We start from the raw sequence: 7387 nt of genomic DNA on the forward strand, positions 1-7387 counted from the left end.
ATATATATATATATATATAGAGAGAGAGAGAGAGAGAGAGAGAGAGAGAGAAATGTATTATACAATTTGTGAGGCTTAATACAACAACTGTTGGTAAGGTAAAGGTAAACACACATACACAAAAATACATACAGACACACAAGAACAATTATTGACATATATACATACGTCTATTAATCAATTAGTGAAAGATTAAATGCTTTAATTGTTGGACAGACAGTCAGACAAGCAGGCACACACACACACACCTGTTACACAATTAGTAGAGACTAGTATAACACTTGTTGGTTGTCTACACCGACACCTACCCACCTGTGTGTATGTCTATCTATCTTTCTCTCTATTTATCTGTCTTCCTCCATCTTTCTATCTATACCTCTGTCCTGGCCTCTACTTCACTGCTATACCCTTCTGTCCCTTCCTCCTTGTTCCACTTCCTCCCTCCACCATCCTCTCTGCTCTCGTGTGACCTGTGGTCAACTTTCTTTTCACTCCAGCCGCTGTGAAGGCAAGACGAACTACTAGCGTTCTACCTCAGATTTGCGTTTGGCCGTACGGCTTTTGAATGTTGTTTTCACTGTCCATTTCTTCCTGTCTTGGTTTGTGTTTGCCACCTTGGAATCCTCTGTGTAGTGGGTTGATCCACTACTCAGGAAGAGACTATTCTAGAGTACGTTCTGTCTTATCTTCGAAACGTCTAGATAGAATAGAGACAGCTGATGAAGGGATATTCCAAGTGGCTTTCCGTTTTCCTATATGTTCGTTCCGTTGTCTGTAGTTTATTGTTCTAACGTCCTGTACCCTGATATGCATGTATATACACATGTAGATGTAAGTATGTACATATATGTGTGTATACATGTATATATATTCTTTGTATTATATATATATATATATATATATACACACACACCTATTTAAATAGACTTAACTCTACACTTGATAGCCGTACACACATACCTAATAACATATGCAAGCTTCATTGTGCACATATACAAATCTATAGACTCACTGGCATTTGTTCCACATATGCCTATGTGCTCAGGTGTACACATACAATAGTATACACACCTGATTCAGTTCATACAGCGCATCTGTTATACACATGTATATACTTATATCCTTTACACACGCGCGCGCGCGTGTGTGTGTGTGTGTGAGCGAATGTACACACATACTGTATGCCCGTTACATATATGTTTTGTATCCATTCACATGGCTCCATACCTGAATTTTTGTTGCTGGATACACATACCTGTATGGTTATATATTGGCTTAGTCACACACACAAATGCATGCTCATACACACACACACACAAACATGATATATAATTCAGTAAGTTAAATAACTGCAACACGTTTATTTAACAGATGCAACCACACACACACACACACAATCAGTATAAAATTTGCAAGGTGTATTTACACTCACATACATACATACAATCTCACATTTAAAAAAGTCTCTCTCGCTCTCTCTCTCTCTCCATCTTTCTCTCACACACACAATGATCCAAGCACATATCGGAACGGTACAACACACATGCATACCTCACACCACACACACACACACAGCATGCAGTTCAGGTGCACCGGATGCAACAGTAGCAGCAGCAGAAGCAGTAGTAGTACTAGTAGCAGCAGCAGTCACATCACAAGCGTTTAACTCCCAGTAAAATGTACTCACAGATGGAATATAAGCACAAAGTATAGGAAATGATGCATTAGTTGTGATGGATCTTGCGTCTTGTTTCGACAACGAGCTTTCCAGTGGTTCAATCAACGTAACAGCCTACTCAGTGAATTAGGAGTGCTACAGCTTATAGCAGGTGCCTGAGTATTCCACAGTCACACTGGGAGCCTTAACTGTCTGTGACAAGGCAGGTTCACTGATTTTTCTAGTGCAGTTGCATCTTACAGGATGCTTTCTACAAATTTCTGTGCCTCAAATGGTTGAGTATCTCACAGATGTTTTGGACCTTAAAGTAATCATAAGGTAGACTCAGTATTGTATAAGAGGCTAGAGGCTATGTGGCTGCGTATCCAAGATGCGTTCTACCTTGAGAGTAATCTTCGGATGGAACCAGGATAGCACTGTGTGTACCAAGACTAACCCTATCGATTAAAAGCCACCACCACCACCACCACCTCACCTACATCCCCATCCCTACCCTTCTTCACATCCACCTCTTCCTCCATCTCTAACTCTCTCACATACTTAAAACTGGTGTTCTGCCCGTTACGACGACAGGGGTTCCAGTTGATCCAATGAACGGAGCATCCTCCTCGTGGCTGAGCACTCCACAGACACATGTACCCTTAACAGTGTTCCCCGGGAAGATGCAGCATGACATATAATCTGACAAGGCTGACCCCTTTTTAATTACAGGTACAACTCATTTTTGCCAGCTGAGTGGACTGAAGCAACATGAAATAAAGTGTCTTGCTCAAGGACACAACGCACCACCAGGAATTGAACTCACGACCATACGACCATGAGCCAGATACCCTTACCACTAAGCCTCATACCTCACACACACTTATCAAACTTTGTTTTCTGATCCATTATCTATATCCTCTTTCTTATGCCCACCTTCTTGTACCTTGAGAGTTCACTGTAGTACCCTATCACTACCATTTTAATTTCCTTCCCAGCAACTCCTGGCTAAGGTTGTGAGCTGGCAGAGGGGTTAGCACGTCGGGCGAAAAGCTGAGCTGCATGTCGTCAGTCTTTACGTTCTGAGTTCAAATTCCGCCAAGGTCAACTTTGCCTTTCATCCTTTCGGGGTCGATCAATTAAGTGCCAGTTGTGTACTGGGATCAATCTAATCGACTGGCCCTCTCCCCCAAAATTTGGGCCTTGTGCCTACAGTAGAAACAATTATTATTATTATTATTGGTAAAATTGTAAAGCACAATTTTAAATGACTTACACTATTTAATGCCGACCTCACAACAATCTGAGTATAAAATCCACGCATCACTGACTTTGCCATTAATGTTTTGTTGTTCATTTCTAGTCTTCTGTGGCCTGGCTAGGGCAATTATTACTTTGCTTGGAAACAGGTGAGAGCTGGTGACAGGAAGAGCATCCAGCTGTAGAAAATTTGTGTCGATGGAAATGTGGATGTTAAAATGATGACGACATTGCGAAGTGGGATTGAACCTAGAACTGTAGGACTGTGAGGCAAACCTATTAGCCATTTTGACTATAGTTGTACATATGGGTTAGTTATATGGTATGACTGGTAGTTTGGTTACTAGAGGAGTAGGAGGAGAGAAAGCAGATGAAAGATAGAGAGGGGGGAAAAGAAATACAAGAGAAAATGTGAGAAAGAAGATGAAGAAGAGATATAGTGAAAGAAGAAAGAGAAATGAGACGGATAGGAAGTGATGAGCTCTAAAAGGAAAAGATGACAAATTTGTTGATAGAAGGGGGGAGAAAGGGAAAGAGAGAGAGAGAGAGAGAGAGAGAGAGAGAGAGAGAGAGATAGGTAGGTAGATAGAAAGGTACGTATATAGGTAGGTAGATAGAAAGGTACGTAGATAGGTAGGTAGATAGAAAGGTACGTAGATAGGTAGATAGATAGATAGATAGGCAAGCAGACAGGTAGGTAGATGGGAAGATAGAAAGATAGGTAAATAGGTAGATAGATGGATAGGTAAGAAGATAGAAAGGTAGATAAGAAGGTAGATAGACAGATAGAGAGACATAGACTGTTACTTATGTTGAGAGAGATTTACAAAGCTATACAGATTAGACAGACAGGTTTAATAAAGAGACAAACAGAGAGATGAGACACTGAGTTCAATACAAGTAGATAAGATGGATGGAGAGAGAGAGAGAGAGGCAGACACAAAGGTAAAAGTTAGAGGAGGAGGAGGGGGTTAAGATTTTGAAGGAGATTTGGTTGCCAATTATAACCGGTTGGGCTATTGTGGGTTGCATGGAGAGTTCCTTCTTTGGCTAGACATGAAAGTAGAGAAATAATTGGAGAATGGTGGTGGACGAACAAGGGGAATATTTTACAGTCACAGACCAAATGGTGACAGATTTTACATATTGGAAAAAAATATATATAAAATGAAATAAAAATGAAAGGGTCTTTTTTTTTAACCACAAAATAAGAGGCAGTGAGGTGGGGGTGGGGGATTTAGAAAAATTAGATGAAAAGTGACGTAAATAGAAAAGGTGAGAGGGGAGAGGAGATGGTTCACCCAACCAAATATATCTTCATCATTTTTTTTTTTTTGCTTGTGTGCTTATTTTGTATACTCGTTCATTCATTCAGGTTAGTTTCATTGTTCATTCATTCATAAGACTCCACAGAGATGGTAGTAGTGTGGTGAGGAGAGAGAGAGAGAGAGACAGAGAGAGATAGAGAGAGAGAGTGATGACGTGAGAAGGGCGGAGGAGATGAATACCCACTTTATAGAGTTGTATATGTGATGTGTGTGTGTGTATGTGCATGTGTGTGTGTGTATGGCAGAAAGATATACACCAGACAGCCAACTGAACACACACACACACACACACACAAAAAAATCCATACAAATAGTAAAAGTAAAACAATTCACGACTGAGTTGCAATGATTAGTAGCACCAACAAAAACAATGCTTACTTCTACTACTACTACTACTACTACTACTACTATCACAAAGACTGTTGCTTCTATTATAATAGTAGTCACAGATGCTACTACTACTACTATCACCAGCACTGCTGCTATTACTACTAATACTACAATACTATTGTGATTCTAGTTACTAAAGCCAGCAGCTGTTCTTCCTACACAAATCACAAGCAACATTTCCAAAGAAAGCTGGTAAGTGCCATAGAACAAGAGGTTAAGCTACCGGACAGTGAAGATCGCATCGCCACCAGTCTTCAATTCCCATCTGGCATGGTTTCATTTTGACAGTTCTGTTGGAAAATGCAGGAACATCACAACATCTCCACTAGCTAAACTTACAAGGTCTTGAATGCTTTGAAATATTAAATTATTATTTCACAGAGGTGTCACATAAAAAGCACTGGTGCTAATTCCACAAAGAAAGCACCCAATGCACTCTGAAAAGTGGTTGGTGCTAGGAAGGGGGCATCTGGCTGTAGAAACCATGCCAAAATAGACAATTGGAGCCTGGTGTGACCCTTGGCTTTACCAGCTCCTGTCAAACTGTTCAACCCATGCTAGCAGTTTGTAGTTTATGGAACTTATGTCTACTTACAATAAAAGTTACATACGTGGCCTTGTGGTTCAGAAGCTCAGTTCTCCACCACGTTATTTCAGGTTCAGTCCCACAACATGGAACCTTGACCAAGTGTCTCCTATGATAGCCCTAGGTCCTTGTTTGTCCCCTCTATGTTTAACCTCCACTGTGGGCAATAAAGAAATAAATTTATGAACCTGTGTGTGTGTGTGTCGGTGTGTGTACACTCGTATGTCTCCTTGTCCTCACACTGTGCACCAATACCATCATATAAGCTGCATCATTTGAGCACAATTTTCCATGGAAGCATAAGACCATAACAGAAGACTGGAAGAAAAATTACTTTTACTTAGAAGCAGATGAAAGAATGGTGACTGGAAGAACACGAAGCGAATGAAAACGTTCCTCAATGAATTTTGTCTGTAGAAAGGCACCCGTACTGGTGCCAAATGAAAAGCACTAGTGCCAGTGCCACATAAGAGGAGCCCATGCCAGGCCATGTAAAAAGTATCAATGATGGGGCCACATACAAAGCACCCAGTACACACTGTGAAGTTGTAGGCATTAGGAAAGACATCCAGCCATAGAAAAGAGACAACTGGAGCCAGCTCCTGCCAAACCATCCAACCCATGCCAGCATGGAAAACAGACGTTAAAACTTCACATGCAAAGACCTGTTGAGGCAAGTGAAATCAAAATCGAACTAAATTCGATGACTGGGCCCCCATGCCAACGTCTCCTTCATTGGACACTAAACTCAGCTTGCGAAGACCTGTTGGGGCAAGCGAAAGCGAAATCATGATGGCACCTGTACCAGTGGAGCGCTAAGAGCACCATTTGAGCATGATCGTTACCAGCGTCGCCTTCCTAGCACGTGAAAAGTCATTCGAGCAAGATCGTTGCCAGTACTATAGCCTCGGGCCGACCAAAGCCTTGTGAGTGGATTTGGTAGACAGAAACTGAAAGAAGCCCGTCGTAAGACTTATTGTGGCAAGCGAAAGCGAAATCGGGATGGCACCTGTGCCCAGCGTCGCCTTTCTGGCACTTGGGCCTGTGGCATGTGTAAGGACTTTCAAGCGAGATCGTTGCCAGTGACCCTGGACTGGCTCTTGTGCGGGTGGCACATAAAATACACCATTTTGAGCGTGGCCGTTGCCAGTACCGCCTCACTGGCCTTCGTGCCGGTGGCACATAAAAGCACCCACTACACTCTCGGAGTGGTTGGTGTTAGGAAGGGCATCTAGTTGTAGAAACTCTGCCAGATCAGACTGGAGCCTGGTGTAGCCATCTGGTTCACAAGTCCTCAGTCAAATCGTCCAACCCATGCCAGCATGGAAAGCGGACGGTAAACGATGATGATGAAATGAATGACATGATGACAATGGCATCTCTTTCCATATGGAGAACTAATCCCATCTATCAGGTGATCTACCCCAGATCAAAGAGTCACAACATCTCCCACACCCACCCAGCCACCACCTACCCCCAACACTCACACACATAGTCACTCGATTCTTTGCACACAATGGCCAATATCACCTGTTTTTACATCAGGTGAAATAGTTGCAGTTAAAGTACAATGAATACCTAGACATACCTGTGTCATGTGTGTCTGTAAAAAGAGGGGAGGGGAGGATGTCTTGTGACTGTTTCATCAGGTATTACTAACCAGTGACTGTAGAGGATCAGGTGAGTTTGAGGAAATATTGTGACTCTTTCGTCACAGGTAAAGTGTCAGGTGATGAGATGAATGCATGTGCAAAAGTTCTTACCATCTATATATATAAAAATGAGAATGTGTGTCTGTCTGTCTGTCTGTCTGTGTGAATCCCTAAAACTCGAGAACTACGCAACCAATTTCATTCAAATTTTACACATGCCTTACTTAGGGTTCCAGTTGTGTTTTAGTCAAAAAAAATTATTAACTTCTTGCAGAGTTCGAGTACACGGCAACATAATATCTCCTCCACTATTTAAGTATTACGTGTCAAAAGTGAAACAAAAACACTCATGTCAAATACTTTCACTTTAAAAATGAAACTATTCCACTAACTGAAACAATCACATTTCGATACTGTAGTGACAGATACTTTCACAGAGAGAGAAAGAGAGAGACAGAAAGAGAGAGAGAGAGAGAGAGATGTATATGTATACATATACATGTATATGTACACC

The 7387-nt window shown here is 41.6% G+C and overlaps 1 protein-coding gene across 2 annotated transcripts in view; it reads right to left on the reverse strand.

Moving 5' to 3' along the window:
• Positions 1–7387, reverse strand: part of LOC106869265 (periodic tryptophan protein 2 homolog) — a 43417-nt gene that overhangs the window by 28865 nt on the left and 7165 nt on the right. The window lies entirely within an intron of this gene.

The sequence above is a fragment of the Octopus bimaculoides genome, chromosome 13 (genome assembly GCF_001194135.2).
Source record: "Octopus bimaculoides isolate UCB-OBI-ISO-001 chromosome 13, ASM119413v2, whole genome shotgun sequence".
Taxonomy (NCBI): domain Eukaryota; kingdom Metazoa; phylum Mollusca; class Cephalopoda; order Octopoda; family Octopodidae; genus Octopus; species Octopus bimaculoides.